This window comes from Strix uralensis, chromosome 3 (genome assembly GCF_047716275.1).
Source record: "Strix uralensis isolate ZFMK-TIS-50842 chromosome 3, bStrUra1, whole genome shotgun sequence".
Classification (NCBI taxonomy): Eukaryota; Metazoa; Chordata; class Aves; order Strigiformes; family Strigidae; genus Strix; species Strix uralensis.
The window spans coordinates 75,491,752-75,514,747 of record NC_133974.1 but is presented as its reverse complement, the minus strand read 5'-3'; the positions used below and the strand labels follow the sequence as shown (position 1 = coordinate 75,514,747).

Genomic DNA, 22,996 nt, shown 5'->3' with positions numbered 1-22,996 from the left:
AGATGTGCATTCAAAGATGTTTTGATGGCACAGTCTACTGCTCAGATAAAAAAAAACAACCAACCAAACAAAAAAAAACAACCCCCGAGATTGAAATGAGATAATTATTGAGTTTGGGTGAATGAGAAGATTTTGTACTCATAAAGGGATGGGCTTATTCAGTCACTAAGGAGCACCAGGCTGTTCCTGGATATTTATTGCCAAAAGATCTGGTAATAATAATCTTCCTTCGGCTTCCTAGGGAAAAAAGTCACAATTCAAGGAATCAATTAATCTCACATCTATTGATAGTTATGTTACTGGTCACTTCATGCTGAAAGAAGAACAGACCCAAATCAAGGTAAGAGTAAAAAAAAGGGGGGAAAGAGTTTTTAAGAAAATGTTAATGCATCACTTATTCTTCCAAGGAAACAAGGATCAAACAGGCCTCTGATTAGTTCCTATTTGGTATATATATTTGCATATTTTTCTGTGAAAACATAACAGCACAGAACAAAACATCACACTTGTCTGGTTTTGCTGAATATCACACATGCCTCAAATCAGTCATTTCAATCAGTCTGAGAACCACCCTAAACAAAATATCTCTGAGGGAGCTATAGAGATGCAGACTGAATTGTATAATGCTCTCAGAAATAAGGATTCATTTACTATATTAATGAAGAATACTGTTTGAAAGAAAAAGGTAAGTTCAGTGTTTTAATTAAGTTTTATTCATGTTATTTAGATGATGATATTGGCTAAAGATGTTAAAAATTCCAAAACAGGTACTAGAGATAGCTATTAGGACAAAAAAAAAAAAAAAAAAAAAAAAAATCACCTACAATGAATGAAAGAATTAATAAATTGTAATATTGTGTTAGAATTGCACATCTCACTACAGATTGTGTTTACAGCCTTCACACCTATTTTATGCTTTTGGTTTCCCTCAGGAACATTTGGCTTTTCTTAGACACCACTGAGAAATGGGATATTGCAGGCAGATGGAGTGAAAGACTCCCTCTCTCCTTTTGTATCATCTGGACCATTTTGTTACTTGTCATGTCTTTTTTTTTAAATGAGAAGACCAAATCATTATGACATTTTATAAAAATAGTTAATTTATATGAGGAATTATTCAAAATATCTGACAAATAATGAATAATACAGGTTTTCTATCTGTGTCTTGCTTTTGGGAAGAAGGTACAATATCTGATGCTCATTTATCAGAGGGATGTCTTTACTGCAAAGACCCACAAACTTACCCCAATTTTGGGATTTAAACCTTGGATTTGAATTTTCATAATCATAGGGATCCCATTGGAGGGTCCCATAGGAGAACAGGATTCATAGAACTGGAAGTTAATGAAATTCTTTGCTGCTTAGTCCTGAATATATCTGCAGGATTAGTTTGTTTTTACATTCTGATACTCAGCAATGGCTTGACCATGATTAGTTTTCCATTTCTTGTATTATTGAAAACATTAGTAAAATATTCATTAAAGGAATTAAAAAAGCTTCAAAAGGAAGTGTGATTTTTTTCCATCTTAGTATTCAGTTATCTTTATTCTCTCTTTAAAATAATCTTCCTGAATGTATCTAGGATGTTAACTCTTGTTATCAGTGTGAGTTTCATTATGAGATATCAATATACTTGACTAAATACTGTGGGAAATCAATATGCTGTTACACCAAAGTACTTTATTTTTTACAGTTCTGCAGTTGATTTCCCACTGGCTCCAGAAGAAACTTTTTATCTTTAGCAAGTGCAAGAAATCACCAATGTCATTTACAGTTCCTTTTTTAACCCTTATAAGAGAATTCTGGTTCATAGGGAAGCCTTAAAAGGAGTTTAAATATTGTAGTTTACAGTATAAAATTTGCAAGGGCTTGGATGACTTCACTGAAAAATGAAAAAAAAGGGGAGTGGGGGTGAAGAAGATTGAATTTCTAGCTTATGTCTTGAATAAAGCACTAGGAAATCAAGAGTATATTCTTATTAGCATAATTCAATACTCCACAGAGCAGTGGCAATTGCATTTGAATTAAGTAATTTGCAAGACATTAAATGCAACTAGGTCTATACAAAAGTCCACAACATAAGAGGGCCATGACTGGATGAGACCAGCCAAGACTTACTTTGCGAGGTGTTTCTAGGGGAGGGAAAGCTAACTACTGCACAAATGGTAGCACAGTTCCTGGGACTGACAAAATTTCCTGAGTCCTGAGCAATTACAATTGGTAAATGCTGTCTCCCTCTGTTGAGGAATGCAAGGACACAGTAGCACTTCAGCTGCTCCAGATTTTTTTCCACCTCCCTCTAATCCCTGTACGTAAAACACCTTTACTTTACCTGGACTTAAACATGCTACACAAGAGAGGCAACAAGCTACATCAAATACATCGTTGGTGACTAAACCAGGAAGAGGAGCTGGAACCTAGATTCTCCCAACTTCTCAAACTAGCTGTGAGACAGGGTAAAACCTGTAGACAAAACACTTTCTGCTGTCCCAAATTATAGTCCACACTGGTATAATCTATAAAAGAAAAAAAGCAACAATGATTTTTCTATCCTTAATTATTGATGTTATACACCCAAGGCTTTATGTAACTGTCTCTAATATTTTGGTGATCCATAGGGTCAGATGGTTCTTTAATTGGTACTTTCAGGTGCTTCTAATCTCTGGATTGCAAAGAAGTATCTAAAAGCCCACACATGACAATTGGGAATCGTTCTAGTTTGTTTCTGCCCTTCTTATGAAGGAGGAGGAGGAAAAATGGGATCACTGGTCTGTCAGCAGCCATCTGAAAGGGAATGTTGAGGGGAAAAGGATATGGAGTAAAGTCTATAGAACATCATGTCTTAAGGTATGAGAAGAAGAAAAGGAGTAACATGCTGAAAGAATTGTTCAGGGAGACAGAGCAAGGAGGTCATAAGTTACAATGTAGGAGTAAAGGGAACAGGAAAGGCAAACTGACTGGTAGAGTAAAGAACACAGCTATTTCTGTAAAAATAAACAGTCTTAAAGACAGCTGCAGATGAAACCCTTCTTTTTCAAGCTATTGCTGGAGTTATTATTGTTACTGAATGAAAAAGCCCTATGACAATCCTAGGTAAACACGTGCAATGTGCTATGTGAAGTGCTTTGAACCTTTTATGCCTAAAATTCAGATGTCCAGATGGGAGATGTTGGATATAATGCTTTTATTTAACAGCTAACACATCTTGTGAATATGGTGTGATTTCAGCTTCCTGCTGTTAGCTCACAGTACTCCCTCTACAGACTTGGCTTTGAACGCATTCTGCTATCACATCGTTTTGTGTTGCAACATCAGCACAGGCTTTGAATAGTTCTGTACTTGGCATTCTCAGAAGTTATCTCTTAATACATTTTATCGAGTACCTCTCCATCAAAATCAGACATAATTACTTACTGGCATCCTTAGTTTGGGTATAAAAATAAATCTGCCATTTTAAGCAATTGTTTGAATATATAATCTCCATCTAGAGTGCTTGCTACAAGAAAAACATTCAGTGGAAGGTCCCTGTGCATATGGTTCAGGCCATGATTTAGGGCAAGTGACTTGTCCTTAGTGGAACCTACCAAAGGCAGCTTTTAAAGTTTTTAAAGGCAGCTTTTTAAAGGCAAAAAAATCCCATTAATTCAACAAGACTGTTTCTAATATTTAAGACTGACCACTGAAGCAGGGACAGGAATACAGTGTTAGCAACTGTGGAGTGAAGTCTTCTCTCTCCATCTTAACTCTTTCTCCAGGTCTTTCCACTGGTAATGTCTAGTTTCACGCAAATTTACAAGTCTGTAAATGTTGAACTTCAAAGGTAGGATGTGAGATGATAAAGCAAACAGGATATTTCATTGTATTACTTCTATAAAGGACAAAAATTTTTAGCTCATTAAAAGAATTTGAATAGTATCTAATAGAGGAAGGAACTTTAATGTTAAACCAAAATTCTGTTTCTCTCTGCAACAATATCTCTGAGAAAGGTTTTCTCCAGTATTTAAAATCTCTAACCTTCAAAGCCTTGCGTTATGTACCTATTCCAAACTAAAATAAAAATGGAGTTTCAGAATTTGCTTGGAATTTGTAGGTTGTTTGGGACATGGCTAAAAGTTCAAAAGTTATTTACATTATTTACTTCATGGAAAATGGGAATAGAGAATTGAGCAGTAGCTCCTAAATTCAAATTTCACCTCTACTAAAAACCGTGTTCTGACCCTGTGATATTCTCTTGCCTTTTGCCAGTCTCAGTTCCCCTATAAACAGGAAGAAATTAGATGCTGCATCTCAAAGGATAATCACTTGTGTATATACTATAGAACTGTCATGACATGGAGTTAATTTTTCAATAAGAATCTGTGATTTTTGTTTTAAACAGAATGCTTACCTACTGCATACTGCATACCAGATGTTGCCAAATCAGATGTCATCAAATAAACCAGCAACTGGTATTTCTTCAAGGAAATCTCCTCAGTTTGTCTATGCAATGAATAAAAGCAAAGTAGTTATCTTGCATTCAAGAAATCGTTTGTATGATTTTTTCCCCATGAAAGCTTTCCTATTTTTTCATTTCCTAGTGTTACAACCCTATTTCATGTAGTACATTTGTATGATTAAATTATCATTTATTCTAATATTAAAGGCCAAATTTCTGCATAGTTTACATCTAATATTCAATTAGCATACTGTAATTAATAACAACCTCTGTTACCTTACTCTGAGGGCAATGTTTTCATTTAGTTCATTTTATGTGAGCTTTTCTTGCTAAGGAAATATGAGTGCATTATTCCTATGTGCAGATAGTATCTCTTGTAGTATAGCAATACATGCCAGGAAGTGCCTGTCAAAGACAGTCAAAAGCTGCTCTTGGATACAAACCAGTATTTAAATATACAGTATATTAATAGCTACATCTGACAACAATTCTCTTGGAATTAGTGTCACTGTCAGCTGGGTGAGAGCAAAATATAAGTGAAAAGAGTGGTTCTGCTTCATCCAAACTGCAACCTGATAATGTTCCAGCAGGACAAGAGGTATCACCAAAATCAAACTTCACCCCTTTTTAGGAAGGGACTTTCCTTTGGACCTTGGGATTTTACTTCATGCACCTTCAGGGTTGCAACTGAAGCTGCGCTTGTTGAAATGCAACAGCAGCTCCAGAACCTTGCTGATAGTGCCTCTGATGAAAATCTAAGCTCTTCTGAGAGATATCTACACTTTACAAATGTGTTAGACTTCACAGATGCTCCTACTACCTGGAATGGCTTCAATCCCAAAGTGAGAGAGGAATGAATTGGAGCAGGCACAATATATCAGGTTCCCTGTCTAGCTTAAGGATATGGTGTTGGGCTCCAACATCACAGGGAAAAGTGTGAGACCCTCAGATATGCTGCATCTGGAAAAATATGTTAGTCCCACTGTGTGAGCAAGGCTTTCATTTCACAATGAAGTAGCTCTTCACATGTCCCACTGAGTGACTAAAATCCAGGTGTTTTTGAGGTGTGTTCAGATTCTATGTTCCCATCCAGTGCCCAGGGATTTTTAGTTACCTGTAACTGTATTTCCACATGTTTACATTTTTTTCAAGATGAAATGAAACAGGAAGACTATATTTATGTAATTTCATGTATTGCTGGAACATTTTCACAGAGTTTAATGAGAACTACCTTTCTCTGAGGGCTACATCTTTGGTTGTTTTGTGAGGGAATCACTGAGGTAAATACAATTATTATTAAAGGGACATAGAACACTAAGCTTTTTTATTTCCTAATCTCAAAACTGATAGGAATTTGGTATTGAATGCTTGTAATAATGCCACAGTATGCACAGTTACATGCCTGAAGGTGAGATTCAAAAGACTGTGGAGTAATTTCTTAAAGGAAATTGTAGACAATGGAGCAGCTTGGGACAAAATAAACTGATAAAAGCCTTGGAGAATGCAAAGACTCCAAAGGGGGTGTTCTGTAAGACCAACTTGAGGAGTGCTTCTCTAATGGGGTATATGTAACAAGCCGTGAGGAACCATCTGCTTCATACGCATGGCAATTTGTTGAGGGAAGAGAGTACCACCACAGCTTACCTGCTGAACCCTTCCTCTCACCACAAAGGCCAGGGAATTTTTTTGTGAGTGGATCTCCTGGCTGGATTTTGTTGTGTTCTAAGAATGATTGATCTCCTGATCATAATTCACTTTTGCACTGTTTTCTAAAATGTTAAGGGAGAGATACCTCTGTTTATTCGTAGGAGCAGGAGTTGTATATATGGTCCACAATGGCAAATCTTTCAGAAAATGGTCTTATAAACAAACCTCTTGTTTCTTCTAGGTTCTGTGTGCACTAGCACTGCTTGCAGTCTCAGAGTGGCAGAATGGTTGCTGTCCTTAAACTGTCTTGTACTGGCTTTCATTTCAAGTACTGAAGCAATATCTGTGAGACCATACTTTGAGCATGAAATGTTTAGGAAAAATTGTCAGCAGCTTGTCCTGCTATAAGACCATGAGTTTTTCAGCAGACTTTTTCAAGGTGACTTTTCTTCTATTAATATACTTACTCCATCAGACCTACGGTCTCTTGCCTATCCTATTTCTAAAAGTAGTATGTAGCTTGCTGAGTCAGGGAACAGAAAGAGGACCTTTGCCTCCCTAGGATATTGGCAGCAAATTAGGAACACCAGACACAGCCATGTCAAACCAGCCGTGTCAACCAGCCAGTCAACCAGCCGTGGCAAACACTTCTTGGTATTTCCCACTCCTTTTATTTTAAAGCTATGAATAGTTTTAAAGCAGACTTTTTGCATGTGTGTATCTACAGCCCTGTGTTCCTTGTGCGTGTGCAGAGTATTTGACTATTGCACCAATGATTAAATGGTAGATACATACCAGATACAAATGTATACTTGTGAATGTGCAAAGGTAACTTTGAAAAGTGGGTTTCAGGAAACTAGAGGTCTAGACAGTGATGTATGAGCAAAGTAGGTTCGGAAACATAGGAACCAACTTGAATCACTGTGAGACACGACTTGTAAAAACAGGTCCTGAAAGAAACAGGCCTGCAAGAAACAAAGACTGAGAAAAACAGCCCGAGAAAGAGATAAAGTATAGCAGGGGGAGTGGAGGCCCTTCAATCTAAGGAATGTCTCAAACACTCGCAAGTAATGAAACTATAGTCATGGGGTGGATAGTGTGGAGGCTGAAGCTGATAAGGCTGCTCGAATAACACAGGATACAGCTGGAGGGGGGAGCCCTGTGGAGACAGGATGGTTCTGCTCTGGTGCACCTGGTCAAATTTCAAGGGCCATCTGTCCAGTGAACAGCCTTTGCTTCGTTATCCATGAAATGCACATTAAAGTTAACACCCTGAATATGTTAACAAAGACTAACAAGATCATGCTAATTACATCATCCCATGAAACACCTTACCCCTCCCCATACATGGGATACGTAGGTATGTGGGTCAACCTAGGGGACAGACCCAAGGAAAGTGTGTATAAATCAAGAGGGGGGCAAGGGGGGGTGTGTGTGTCTGGAGAGTGAAGCGAAGCGAAGAAGATGGATGCCTCCTTGAACCCTCACTGGCAGGATCGATGCAGGAACCCAAACTGGTGATCTCTATTTCTCTATTCTCTCCATTTCCCTCCTTTCCTTTTTGCTCTTTTACTTCACTACCATTAAGTAATGCAAGGCATACTGTATCGCTTGCCACAACTCATTATATACTTAGCTAATTATTGTGTATCCAATTAGTACATTGTGGGAAGTTAATAAATGCCTGGACTTTGAGACTTGTCTCACCATTGCCCACTCCATTGGGGATTTACAAATCAAATTTATTTGCAAATTTATATAGGAAAAAAAAAAAAAAAAGGAAGAATGCAGACACCTAACTGCTTAAACTACATAGAAGTTGCAGGCTTGTGATAAAAGGAGGTCATCTGACATGTATACTTTTATACATTTAATTTTATCCTGCAGGTGTTTACTCTCGTAACAGATCCACAGTAGTTTTCAAAGTAATGTGTGATTCTTGGAAACTGCTGACTTGACTAGAGTTTTGTCTCCAGTCCACTTAGATCCCTCTTTTAATTGTTTGTACACAGTTTAGAAATTATTCAAAGTTTTTCAGCTCTCACAATTCACATTTGCAATTGCTGCTAAACATTTATGCAGCTACAGCTTGGTTCTGAGGCTCTTTGATTTCTTTTGAGCTAGCTTTTTTTCCTCCTCAACCGTTTCATGCAGTTAAATGCTGTGATAGCTCCATGGGATAGCAAGGGGTTCTGAGTCTGTGGCAGAGACTAGAAGTGCGTCCTTGTCTAGAGTCTCACACCAGAGTCCTGTGCACTTGTGCATCTATACTTTCACAGCTTTCTGAAAAGTTAGTTTCCTAGGAGCTTTCTCCTAATTTTTACAGAAACAAGTAAGACCCTGCTGAATAATGTGTTACTGCTTGGAATCAAGTGAAAGATCTATTATTTATAGGCTTGGGGTATTTTTATAAAAACTTCACAGATGTGCCCAATATAATTATTTGAAAATACAGTCAATAAAAACAGACTAGAGCCAACAACCATCCCTCAAAATATGACTAATTAAATAGATGACACTATGCAGATGAAGAATCTGCCAAACACACTGAACAGCCCCTTTCAAGCCATGGGTCTGACACAAAGAGCTTCCTAAAATGTGTTTACATATACATATTTATATATGTATATATACATAAAAATTCAAGAATGAATACATCAGACATTAGCATTTAACCCCAAGGCAGTAAGAACAGCCTATCTGCTACTGCTCCATTTCATAGCCTTGGCTGGTTTTTGCTGTCCTGTGATCCTTTGTCAGCCTGACACCTTGTGAAACAATCCTTTACACTAATCCTAAATTGATGTAAGATGTTACTAGTTCAGAGCTGTGACATTTTTCTTTCATGGAAATAAGTACATGAGAGCAAGAGCAAGGGCAAAGTTGTCCTGAGGATGGGCAGCATTCAAGAATAAAAGCCACTCAAAAGTGTTCCAGCATTATTTCTGCATGTTTCCTCTTTAAGCAGCAATCATGAAAACAGCTAGATGACATTTAGAAAGACAATTTAAAATAAATCTTTTATTTCCCCTGGAATTACTGAAGAAATGTAAAATTACATTTCAAAGGAGTTTAACGTGTTTAGGTTGTTTTACTTTCTTAAATATGCAAGGCTCTTTCTGCTTGGAATATAGTATCTCTTTAAAGTTAACCCATTGTTCAATTTCCTGGCTGTGATGCTGCAAAAAATATGTTACCTCTCTTTCTAACTTTCTGCAGACGTTCATCTCAGTAATACTATCTGGGGGTTTTATTTATTTCACCATGTCAAGAAACTTCTTCTTTTCCTCTATTAGAGTATTCATTTTTAAGGATATTATTTTCCATTTGAATGATCTTGAAGCTCACCCTTTTGGGAAAGGCCAGCATGAAACCATAGGTCTCCCTTAAACTTATTTTGAGAAAGTAAATGGTACATTGACTTTGCACTGGCCTTTGGCAGATGGGTAAATTTTACCTTCTGCTTCAACACTTGATTTACAAAACGCATTTTTCAAATGTTGCAAGGCACTCAGGCCTAATAATGTCTGTCTTATATTTTCTTTAAAACCCAGGTAGATCACTGAAGAATGACTAAATGATTCACCAGTGGGTTGTATTTTCTTTACAAGGCAGTGAACTGGCATGTTTCAGCAATCAGGTATGGCTGCAGCCATCCCTACCCATGGACATGCACTCAGTGCCTGGGAGTTTGGTGGAAGGAACCCTTTCCACATCCCTCCCTTCCTCTTCCTGTGGCTGTGCTCCAGGGTAGTGAGGACAGCTTCACTCCCCTGGGGAATCTGAGATCCAGATCCAGGTCACCTTCTTTTCTCATGCTGTTTTCACCTTGTTCTAGATTGTCCTTTTTAAATTGGTAATTGATAGTCATGGATCCCTCTGATTTTCTTAATTGAATCAATGGAGCTCCAGAATAACTCTCTGACTTCCTAGGGTTTCTCTGGATTTAACAAACTGCCTAACTGCTGTATCAGATTTGACATTAGAGTGAGAAATAACTGCAGCTCACAAGGCCCTCGTTACAAGCCAGCTCCCTCTAGCTGTAAAGATGGTGTCATCTTGAATACTGAGGAAGAAAGGGAATAAAAATAAAAAGGCTTGAAAAAGAAATATTCAGTTTGTTTTAATCCTCTCAGAGCTCAGTCTGTAACGCAGTGCATGGGGACTTCTGTTCACAAATCCTGTTAGCAAACAACAGGATTTACGTATGTAGTTCCCAAGGCACCACTTTCAAACTTGTTCTCCTTATGATTTCACTCCAGCAAAGCAGTTCACAGTTTATAAAAATTACTTATGGAAAAAAGTCTTTTGGGAATATCAGTAGTGCTTTTCCACTTTACAGTCTTTTTCAGATAGCTGTCTCAGAAGAGAGATCTCCAACTTCTAAGACTCTCTGTCACTTGCATCCTTTTTCTGAGTAAGCATTTTCCGTTTCATTTTTCTGTGTTCACATGTTGGTTTCTGAAACTCGCTTGTCCTCCCTCCATTCCCTTGAATAAAAGATTTTCTTCTGTTTACACAAATATTTTTTCAAATTCTAAATCCAGTTTTCTTTTATATTTATGAGAACTGGTCAAAAACAAGGTTTACCAAAAAAGTAACTCAGTGAGGATAATGGAAATGTTTTGGAAAAGAATGCTTATCTTAACTGATTAAGGGGAAAAAATAAATTATTTTTTGTCATCACAAAGCCAGATCTCATTTTTATTTGCCAATAAATCAATCTTTGGCGTTTCTGCTTTCTTCAGTAAGAACAACTCCCTTTAAAATTTAAAATAATTTTAACAATGTAAACAATTCTTGTTTCTTTGAAATTTGTTTATAAAATGTTCTGCAGTAATTCTCTCAGTGTTTTCCTGTCAACTTAAAATATGAAGATAACTTTTTTTTCTGACAAAGACTCTTTTCGTTTTATTTGTTCATCTTTTCTACACATATCACTGTTTAATCCATTCCAGTTCATCTTGTTCTGAAGAGAGTACTGATGCCAAAAATTGCATTAAAAAGTTCTGCCTCTTTTAGGTTGTGATGTTGCACTGAGCCAAGAAGGCAGGATCTCTGAACCTATAAATAGCACAGGAATAGTGGAATTATTACCACATATCATACTAATATGGTCCACTGGAGTCAACATTCACTGATGGTTGCTAATTGTCAAGGAATACTTAATCAGTGAAAGAAATAAAGGGCTGTTGCGTTAGCAGACAGGAGATCTTAGGTCAGCTACTGATCTACTCTGTTTCCTTTACTTCTGACTTATAAGTAGGCATGTTAACACACCTCTACTGACAACAAAGGTGGCAATAAAATAAGAATAATTAATCAACATTATCCAGAACTTTCTGCCCCTGAGCCAGCATTCAGGGGACCGTGTGGGTACTCCAGTGTTGAGTGTCAAGGGCTAAAACTGCCCACAGGCAGCTTCCCCCTTCTTGCAAGGGCAAGTTGTAATCCTGGCTACAAATCCAGAAGCTGATCGAGGAAACTGGGTAACTTTGCTTAAGGTGGTGACCTGATGCAGCTTTTGATGAATGGGGACAGGTAAGGGATTGTACACATATGGGTTTTATAGCTGTGTTGGGATGGCTCTAAGCCATGGCTGTGACTCAAATTTTGCTATGGGGTACCCACTTTTGTGCTTCAATAGTCACAGAGTAAAGAACACCTTAAATAAATTATTGTTATAAGCATCATAGCATATTTTAGCTGAAACAAACCCAAGGCATTTTTAGGAAAATAAGCTGGAGCAGTAAATCATAGAGGATCTCATAAATGTAAATGTAATGCCCAAGGCTTAACATTTACTTATTCTCTCTCCTCTTTCTTTTTTTTTTTCTTTATTTTTTTCTTCTCCAAGCAACACTTCATGTGAAGCTTTTGAAACATATCATAAATTTTCTTCCAACTAATAATTAACTTACCTCTGGCTAATACATCTTGCAGAATGACAGCATGGAGCTGCTAACAGTATCTTAGGAGAACATAGCAATGGCATGGTGCTCGAGGTTGGGGATAAAGTTTATGAATTTGACTATCTTCAAATTAAACATATTAAAACAGGTATGAATATTTTAACAACTAAATGCATTGCTGAATCTATTTAGAGACCTATTACTTAAACCAGGACATATATCAGGTGTTCTACCATTGATCACAGTCTCTGAGCTCACAGTTACCTAAGTCTGACTGATCATGAGCCCTTAAAAAAACAATTTTAAGGCAGATGCACAATATTTTTTTATTATCAAAAACCCATAAAATATTTAATAGTGTTTTTTTGGCTGGATTTACAGAGGCTTTTGTGTGGTAAGGAAAAGTCTCTGATAAAGAGAGGCAGCATTGAAGGTGGCAGAATTTGACAATCAGACAGATTATTTGATTCATATTGGAGCTGATGTTCTTGAATGATAAAAAGAGTTATTTTAAGACAGAACACTTCCAGTGCTCATTGTTTCCATGGAACAGAAAAAAACATTTCATTCATGAGTGGCAGCTTGTTACAGAAAGTATAAATAATCAGGCTGAAAATGAAGAAATTTGGAGTTACCTTTTCCCTTTCAAACACTGAAGCAACATTAATCACCTCTTCACCTTGTTCTCATGGCTTCATATATATCTGATCCCTTCTCTAGCTTCTTCAGATCCCTCTCCCTGAAAGATCAGAAGTGGGGAGAGATTCACAGGCAATTAATTTCCAGTGTAGATTTTATTTTCCCTTCAGAAATGTATTGTGAAGACAGATAGTTTCCTTAAACCTTCCTATAAGTTCTCTGTGGCAAATACCAGCACATTTTCCCACTTGAGGATGTTTTGGGTTGGTTAATGGTCCTCTGAGATGGCTCCTGGAAGACACTCCATGCCTTCCATTCCCACCCCTGGCATCCTAGGTCTGGCTGAAATGTGAGGACCTTTATCCATCCTCTAGAGACAAAGCAGAATTATCTATCGCTGGATGCACTGAAACTGTGGCCAGACTCTGCAAGTTCTTATTGACAGTGAGAAGACTGGAAACAAACCCCTAGACTCTTAATGCCAAGTCTTCCCTTGCTAGTTGCTTGGCCTATTACCTTGGCATGAACCTGTGTTGCAGTATATCTGAAAATCTTTTTTTTAAGAAAGGACATAGGTTACACTTTAAAAAAAAAACCTGTGGGTCAGTGACACCAATTTCAGTAGGCTACTTAATGATTTGGGCACATCTGTGAATTTTAGAACTTCATTAGTAAAAGTACCCCATCTTCTCTGTTACCTGTTACTTGCTGGGCACACTGAAAAGACCTGGCCCATTGAAAACTAGGTTCCTTGTGAACACCTCTATATAAGCACTCCAAACACCAGATCATGTTGGAAAACTCAGGCCATAAATTCTCCATTGAAAAAGCTATTGTGAAGAATGAAACCTTGTTTGGGGAAAATATTTTACACTTTTCTCTATACCACCTCTTTTGTATCTGTAATAGGAATTAGGGTTTTTGACTGATAGCTAATTTCCTAATTATGAGTTTCACAAATGCCAATTACTTTAAAAATAATTTAAGCCATTGATAATTTAACTTTTTTGGCCAAAGAGAAAGTCACTTCTTTGAAAGTGGGGACAAGCTAGAACAGGGTGTTGAATTGGACCATCCAAGGTGTGAGACTGTGTATCTAGAGGAATGGTGTTGAGCACTAGAGCCAGGAGGTTGTGAAGATTAGAGCAACATAACTGGATAGAGAGGAGGAAGTTTAAACTTCAGATCTTTTTTACTTGATTTCTAGTTGTTATTATAAAACAAAATTTAAAACTCCACTAGGTATTGATTGCTTTTTGTTTTATGCATTGTTTCATAGGATAACTCATGTCACAGAGGATCTCAGGAGGTCTTTGTTCAACCTCTTACACAAAGTGGGATCAGCACATAGCTCAGACTGGGTTACTCAGGGCTTTATCCAGTTGAGCCTTGAAAATCCAAGAATGAAGACTAGGATGGAGATGAGGATTTGTGGTTAAAGTAACGGTCATCCTCAGATTTGTACCTTCCTTGTCTGAACAGAGATTTAATTTAATTTTTCTTCATCCCTTGTGTATATGTGTTTGTTAGGCAGACATTGTCTTGTTGCTTTATCTCTAGCCTTTCAGTCCTGTCAGACAGAGGTCAAATACTTATTTGAGTGTGCTTTTTGACTTCTAAAGAATGATAACATTTTATCTGCTGAAAATGGGAGATAGACTGGACTTGGTGGCAAGCAGTTCCTGCATGAAAGGAATGCTTGGAATGTTAACAACAGGAAAATGAATTCCAAGTAATATTGCTGGAGTGGAAGGTTCATGGGAACAGATGAGGCACACATGCAATGGGGTGCTATCATTTGCACTGACTCAGAAATATATATAGACTCTAGATGTTGGAAAGAACCTGGGAAGCTTCAGAAATCTGAAAAAATAACTATGTATTTCACTGATGATTATTGTGTTTTAGTAATAATCTGATTAAACATGAGAAGAAGCAAAGAATCCCGGTCTATTTTTATGTCCTGGTTTGTACTACAGGTTAGATAGTGTACTGTGGGAATGTGGCAGCCCCAGGATCATGGTTATGAGATTCCACTTGCATTATGGATCAGCAATCACTCTATGCCACCATGGCCAGAGACATCACCAAGTCAAAAAATCTAAGACTGGGGAATAATCCTTTGGAAAAAAAGTTGTGCTCCTAGCTAACCTAACTAACTTATACTCATAGGACTCCTGTATGACAGAGTGGATGCTGGAGGAATTTTAATCCCAATGAGCCCCTCGGAGAAGCTTGCGTATGTATGTTAAATAGGCTCACGCACTACCACGATCCTCCCTAAAGGCAAACTGCAAGATGAAGGGCTTACAGAAGAACTAGCTTCCCAAGGAAAAAGTAGAGAAATCTCCTTGACAGATTGATAGCTAAGAGATGCTGAGTGAGAAGTCACTTAGAGCTCGTTCAGAGTAACAGTAGTTAAACATCAGTTATTTATATTTTTCTTCATGAGTCATTGGAAAAGACTTTGTGAATAGTTTGTGTGTGTCTGGATTGTATTAATAAATTATTCATTTTTACCTTTATCTGTGTTTGTGCTAGTGATAATTTTAGGACATCTGGCAAAGCCTACAATGTTCTGCTGCATGTAAATAGGTACTGGAGTACTCTCACAGTCTGTACAGCTGTAATACAGTACCACTAAATTGCTTGGACCAGTTGGTAATTGGCAATGCAGAGTGTGTGTGTAATGTTTTCCAGTGAGTTGTGTCATCCTTGGCAAGCAGCAAGATGGTGGAGATATTGTCTGAGCCCAAACATCTCTGTGCAAAATTGTAACACCTTGTTTTGTCCTCCCTTCTTTGCAAAGATAATATATTTTTTAGGCTGCAACAAAGATAAACCTTAAAAAACCATCTTGAAATACACCATCAGAATAAATGGTAGGACATCAACCTTTGCCCTTAACAAAACATCTGAAAAACAAATATGTCCATTATTTCACTGTCAACTCCAGCACCAAAATAAAGATGCACAATATTTGTTCATACTGCAGTTTGTATAGCTGCTGTTAGTATTGTTATGACAATTAACCTTCTTGATTCCAAACTCAAGAGATTATTTTCAGTTTCATGAAACAGTAATTAATAATCTATGTATTGTTCCCTAAGGTAAATCAGATGGGGTTTTTTTAAAGCCTTTCATATATGAAAGCTATAGATTTTCTATTGAGGTTCAGAGTTATTTAAAATTACATCCAATACAGAAGGAAATATGCAGCTCCTGCAGGATTCTGGCAGAGATATAAACTGTCCACATGAGATTTTTCTGAGTCTGTTAAGAGCTGAATTTTTATGGAGAGAGGAAATCTAGACCAGGCCTTTGCTGTTGGAGCTCAAGTGAGAGAAACAGATTTCGGTCTTTTCCCAGGTCACCTGGTACCATTTGCTGTTATAAGTATGATGGCGTTGACTTTAGTCAGGGCAACCACCTGCACAGGAGACAGTATGACCAAAAACACTACGTGCTCAAAAGGGAGAAAAAGGATTTTACCCTATTACCTACAGTGATCTATGATCTTGCTCACATCAAAATTTTTCTCCTTTCGATCCTGGAAAAAACATGTCCTTGCCTTACATTGAGGTGCGCTATTTATGAAGTGTTATGTATGAATGTTTCAGAGAGAGATGGGGTTATGATGGGGCTGAAGAACAGTGGGACATAGGTGAAGCTGAAGAAACAGAGCCAGATAATGCAGAAATAAAGAGGATGGAAAGAAAAGAGAGGAAGGCAAGAACTGGAATGAACAAAAGGGTAAGCCAGTAGCAGATGGCAGAGAAAAAGAGAGGTATTCTTTAAAACAGAATACAGTTTAACTTCTTAAATGTAAATGAAGAAATTAAGAACTGAAGTGGAAAAATAAAATAAGACAGAAATAGCCAATAAGAAAATCATCCAGAAATGGACAAATGGAACTAAAAAAAGAAAGAAGATGTATGGTTTAGTGTGATGAAACACACATCATATTTCTTTATTTTACCTGACTCTGCTACTGATGCTAGGGAGGAAGAAAGGTAGATATTTTATACAAGGATATCATAGCAATATGGTAGGCATCTTTTGACTATTATTAAATGAGTTTAGATGTTCTGTGGAATGAACTCAGAGTTTTCCTTATGACTCCAAATCCCAGTCTGGATTGGAAAATCGTGTTTTTTTGGTTGTTGGGGTATTTTTTATAATGTTTGTGACTGTCTGTAGATGCAAACACAAGAAGATAAAGTAGAGGAAAACTGGCATAGTGCCAAGAGATCTCCATGCTCCATGTAAAACAAGTCATTCATGTTTTGGAAGGAAAAAGAATAAGCATCTCACTAATGTTTCTTAAATCCCTCAAGTAATACTTAGCTTTATCATGTTGTTTCTTACATTATCTTTCCATCTCTTTCTTTGTATGGATATCCAGTAGGATCTGATGGATGTAACCAAGTCAGCACCAAGTATCAGAAGACCTGTTTTTAAGTGTTCTCCTGAAGTGTCAGCCACACTGAAACCAAAGCACAAATACAGGCTGGGCAGGGAATGTATTGAGAGCAGACCTGAGGAGAAGGACTTGGGGGTATTGGTTGAGGAGAAGCTCAACAGGACCTGGCAATGTGCGCTCACAGCCCAGAACGCCACCCATATCCTGAGTTGCATCAAAAGCAGTGTGACCAGCAGGTTGAAGGAGGTGATTCTCCCCCTCCACTCCACTCTTGTGACACCCCACCTGGAGTACTGTGTTCAGATCTGGGCCCCCTAGTGTAAGAATGACATGGACTGTTGGAGCAGGTCCAGAGAAGGGCCATGAAGATGATCAGAGGACTGAAACAGCTCTCCTATGAAGACAGGCTGAGAGTTGAGGTTGTTCAGTCTGGAGAAAATAAGGTCTCCTGGGAGACCTTATAGCAGCCTTCCAGTACTTAAAGGGGGCTACAGGAAAGATGGGGAGGGACTCTTTATCAGGGAGTGTAGTGATAGGACAAGGGGTAACGGTTTTAAACTGAAAGAGGGTAGATTTAGATTAGATATAAGGAAGAAACTCTTCACTGTGAGGGTGGTGAGACACTGGAACAGGTTGTCCAGAGAAGTGGTGGCTGCCCCCTCCCTGGAAGTGTTCAAGGCCAGGTTGGACGGGACTTTGAGCAACCTGGTCTAGTGGAAGGTGTCCCTGCCCATGGCAGGGGGGTTAGAACTAGATGATCTTTAAGGTCCCTTCCAACCCAAACCATTCTGTGATTCTGTGAAAATGTCAATAGTATGGAAAGAGGTACATAAAAACAAATTAGTGTTGTACCCTATTCTCATAAGATCTTTTATGGGTTTTGGTGAGACAGGGAATTCTTAATATAATATGTTCAGTATCTGCTGTTTCATATGTGGAGATGATAAGACTAAGAATTTCTGGTTGCAGTTATTAAAAATAATGACTAGAAGTAATAGTAATAATCAGTGGCTTACTGTTAATAATTAGTAGCATTACTGAATTAATTTTGTGAGGTGCACTGCATTATTCCCTTCAGAGTATCCATTATTTACCAAAGTATTCATGTGGCTACCTTCTACATAGTTGCCAAACTCTGCAATCCTTGCTTCTTCCTCACAAACTCACCTTAGTCTTCTCTGCCCTTAAGCTCAGCAAGTTGCTTCTCATCAATTCACTGTGTGCCCAGAGCTTGCAGGACAGGTAGTGCTTTTGGTGGCTTTTGTATTTTGTTCACAGCTGGGTGTTTTCTCTGTGCTACCGCTACCATGGTGGTTGTTTCCTCATCAGTTGGTTTGGTCCTTTCCCACAGGGGTTTGCCAGTATGAAGAAACCTTGGAGACCTGGGAGACCCCACCCAGGGTTCCTCCAGCCCTGAGGGTGGAGGAACAATAAACACTGGTGTTCTACCTGGAAAACTAAGCAATGGACCTAACTGATATGTAGCCACTTTTCTTCACCTTATGAAGGGTAAGCTGTATAATTTTTGTGATAGGGAAAAAAAATGTACATTACTCTATTTAGGTCAACAAGAGTTTTAAAACTAATGTGCTGTACTTCTGCAAGGGTGAAAAAATGGGCATTTTAAGCCTAATGGTAACAAGAATTCCTCCACATTAGGTACTTGTTCTTACATCTTATACCAAGATTTCTGATCTTAGATTTATTCTATTATTGTATAGAAAACAGCAATTTAGAGAATGTTTTACTGGTTTCCAAACTTTAATAGTTATAATTCTTTTTTTCTCTTTAAGACTGGTTCTATTATCCTTGCAAACATTTCTATTCCTGTCTCTTTATCTGTCTTTTATTTTGAAATTACACTTTATTCTTTCTTTTCTGAGAATGCAAGCATCATATGCAGACAGCAGAAAGTTAACTGAAGTCAAGATGATATATAGAAATACAAAATATGAGAAATGGACAGAACAATGGCAAAGTGCCCTGTAAATCTGCATAGAATTATCTGTCACAGACTAGGAAAACCGTTGAAGCCATAAGACATATATCTTAGTTTGTAACTTGATTAAAACACTGATGGCAAAAATCTGCTCTCAGAGCTGAACAATAAATTGCTTTGTGTTGGTGTTGCGTGTTCACTTCACATTCAACTGTACCACTGACAACAGTGCAAGACCCTCACTTTGAGGGCTGTGATGGCTTTGCTGTGACGAAGATGCCCTATTCATCTGTACAATAATGATGACTTCTTTGGAAGCACGCACACACAAACCCAAGCCTTCGCTCTTCCTGAAGTGTAGCACTTTGTCAACTCCTGTTTCCTCTGGTTCTGGGGATCTTTCTTTCAACACATTGGCTATGCCGATAGTATGTCTAATGAGCAGGGTGTGTTGCACTCAATTTCTGATAGCACATGACTGCCTGGAAAGGCACATACATGCTCTAGCATCCATGGTACTATAACAGAGTAACTCTCTTACAGTTTAACCTTGAAAACATTGTTTATATCCCTGTACCTTCCTTTCACTTCCTGCAGCATGAATGTAATGATACAGGTCATTTTTCAGATCAATGGCTGAAAAGTTTTATAAAAGAGCTCCTCTCCTTCCAGGTTAAAAAACACTTACTGTGAAAGATAAACATCCTAAGTGCTCTAAAATCCCCTGTCTGACTCTTGAAGTTGGCTGTGCCATTCAGTGAGAGGGTTCCATTTTTTTTAATTATTAAGTGAAAAATACTGGGAAATAATTGTTGACCCTTGAGATTAGTTTCCTTCTTTTACAGCCTAATCCTTCAATCTTAAACATGAAAAAAGTCCTTCCTCAAATTCATCTATGTGACTGAACACAATTTCTGTGAGTGAGAGCCATAGGATCTAGTCTCAAGCCCATTGAAACAGTTGATCTGACTTGGCACTCAGCTATTGTACCGTTGTCTTAGCAGAGAGCATAATTGCAAGCGAAGCCTTATTGGGACCATCTAACTTCCTCAAGTGAGGAAAACAGCCAAATCTGTCTTGTTGAAAGCAGAATGATATCCTTTAGAGATTTCCAAACAATATCATCTTTCTGATGTTCAGCTCTTCCCTTTTTCATGTAGGAAAGTAGCAACAACAACAAATGCATTCAAAAGCCAGAAAAGGATTTTTCATGAGGGATTGCAGAGGTTTTTTGCTGCTCACATCTCTTTTTTTTTTTTTTTGCATATTAATCTCCATGACAAACTGTGCTTGATTCTGCTCCTGTTGATATCAGTAACAAAACTCCTACAGATTTTAGCTGGAACAGCATCAAACCCTATTTTGCTGATGGTTTGAAAGAAAAATCATATTTTCTCATAAGTTTTATATATAATTTCTTGGACCCTTTCTTTCACTGCCTCTGTCTAGAGGCATGGAGTCCTTGTGGGAGCTTAATTTATAATATTCCTGTTACTGTCATGGCAACAAATTACAGTGTCAAAGTCCCAAGGACTGTATTGTTACAACTCACAAACAGCTCTCAGGAAAGAAGAAGAATATTACTAAATTTCACTGAAGGCATATGACAGATCATGAGGAATGGCATGAAGAAAGAATATGTCTGAATCTCTGCCTTTGCATGTGTTTTCTACTCCTCCTTTATCTGTTTGAGCAACCTTTGGTCTTCAGAAACCATTAAATCATTGTCCTGTACCTAATATTTCCTTTGGAAAAATGTGCTAGAATATGGCACATCTCAAATCTCCCTTTTATCTAATTGTCAAATTGACCTCCTATTGTAACACTTTTTTTTTTTTTTTTTTTTTGTCACTCATCATGGTTCCTTCAGGGAATTTAGCTTCAACCTTAAGTATGGCAAGTAACAGCTGTAAGTGCTCCATCACAGGAAAAGACACTAGCCTGTAATTCACATTTGCGAGGCAGGCAGTGTGCAGAAAGATCCCTGTCCCCACTGTTGTGATGACTGTACTTCAAAAATTCTTATGTAGCTAAAGAGAAGGACATAAATTCATATATGCACTATATGTGTGAGTTACAGTAGCTTCATGTTTCTTCTGCAGAACCAGTTCCACAGGAACATCAAAACAATACCTTTAATTTTAGAACTAGACTCCCAAGCACAATCCTCAATATGTTATGAGCACTATTGGTCTAACAAGTGTTAATTTTATGTTCAATTTTTTTCTATATAGAAAAATTCTTGTAAGGAGGTAATTGTAAGGAGAATAGGTTTTTCTCACTAAAATGAACTGGGAAAACTGACAATAGATGCCTTTATTTTACAGGACAACAATAGAAGGTGAACACTGATCACAGTCATTCTCTGAGCAGCACTTGAAGAAGGATGATTGCTAACTCCATGTTTCAATGTTTTTATGCTAGAATAAAAGTACCCTTTTAAAAATTAGATTGATCTAGTCTAATTAATATAATCTAATCTGTATTAATTTAACTTAATTTAATTTGAAATTAGATTAAATATATAGACAATTTTTATAAAGGTGTTCATGCAGAAAGTCAGTGAGAAACATCTGCTCCAGAAAAAATTTGCTCTGTAGGTAAGCCATTTGATACAGACGAGCGACCACAGAGTGACTGAGTGGCTGCAGCAAGTTACCTCTGCAGTCACAGACATGCACACATCTTTATACTGAGCCTGCTGCAAGCTGAAAACTGTTGTCTTAGCTCTTGGTAAAGGTGGTGTAAGGTCATGGATTTTTAGCTGCAGTCAGGGTAGCGGGAGATTGTGAGATGCACACACTGTCTGGTAATGTGATTTGACTGAAGATCAGCTCAGCCCTAGTAACGGCTAGAGATTGTCTGGCCACCACCCTGGCATCTGCAGTGTTATTACATTTTCTGTATTTGCCTTCATTTACCCTCTGAACTGAAAGGAACTGTAAAGGGCCAACAGCTGAGAAGATGACCTCTGAGATGAAGTAAACAGAATTTAAACTGGATTCGTCTGGACTTTTCAGTGAAGAAATATTTTCTGTGATTTTTATAACTATCCCTTTCCTCCAATTATCTAAGTAAGAGTCAAAGTTTACATAGCTGGTGCCTTGGATGAAGATATGCGAATAGACACGGTCCCAGCTATGTGGGCAGAAATTTCCTACTTGTTTTTACTGACATGTGAAGACATAAATTAAAGCATTTATCAGATGTTTCTGTGCTCTCCAGAAAAAAAAAAAAAAAACCAAAAAAACCCTCACATTTTCTTTATATCAAGATTAAGTTTTTCACAACAGATCAAAAGAAATTCAGCCCTATAGTGTGAGTGAGAAATGTAGCAACTAGGCTGAAAGATTTAGCAAAACAAACAAAAGCACAACAGACTGTTATTTAGCAAGAGATTTCAAATAATAGGGACAATCACCAGTAGCTAATCTTTTATTTAGTTAGAGATGGTTTCCACCCTAGCTGGTTACAAAACCATTCTACTTTTTGAATCTATCTTGTCCAAGTGTTCTGAATGATGTGCCAAGGAGATCTGAGTGCTGTCAATCCTAGTCTTGTTTCTGTATTGACCATGCAAGAATTAGAATGGGGTTCTGTAAAGAAAGGGGTTCATGTAAAATAAAAGGACTCAAGGCAAAAGATATTGCATTGTGTTACTGAGGTGGTATTGACAAAGGCTAAATTTTAGTCTGAGGCCAGTTTCCTAAGGGTCCTAGAATGTTCAGTGCACAGAAATCTGCTACAATGGTAGATGATTTGAAGCAGCTGAATTATACTTTGTCTGACGTCTGCCTTATTGAAGCATCTCCACCTACTGCATTCATCCCATACTGACTCATCGTGGCTTCCTTATTCTATGCTTGGGAATGACCTGTAATGTTTTCCAAGCCATGATGGTCTGCTTTGTAGACAAAGTGAGCACAGCCCTAGCCATGTGGAGTTCAGTTGATGAAGAGAAATTGAGAAGGTGTAGACACATGAAGAGAAACCCATAGAGT

At 37.8% G+C, this 22,996-nt stretch overlaps 1 long non-coding RNA gene across 1 annotated transcript; it reads left to right on the top strand.

Annotated features, from left to right (window-relative positions):
* Positions 1-7,518: 7,518 nt before the first annotated feature.
* LOC141941812 (uncharacterized) lies at positions 7,519-21,442 on the top strand. The gene is made up of 3 exons (XR_012628429.1): positions 7,519-7,599; positions 18,408-18,565; positions 21,323-21,442. It is a non-coding gene; the product is annotated as an uncharacterized LOC141941812 (long non-coding RNA).
* The last annotated feature ends 1,554 nt before the right edge of the window (positions 21,443-22,996 follow it).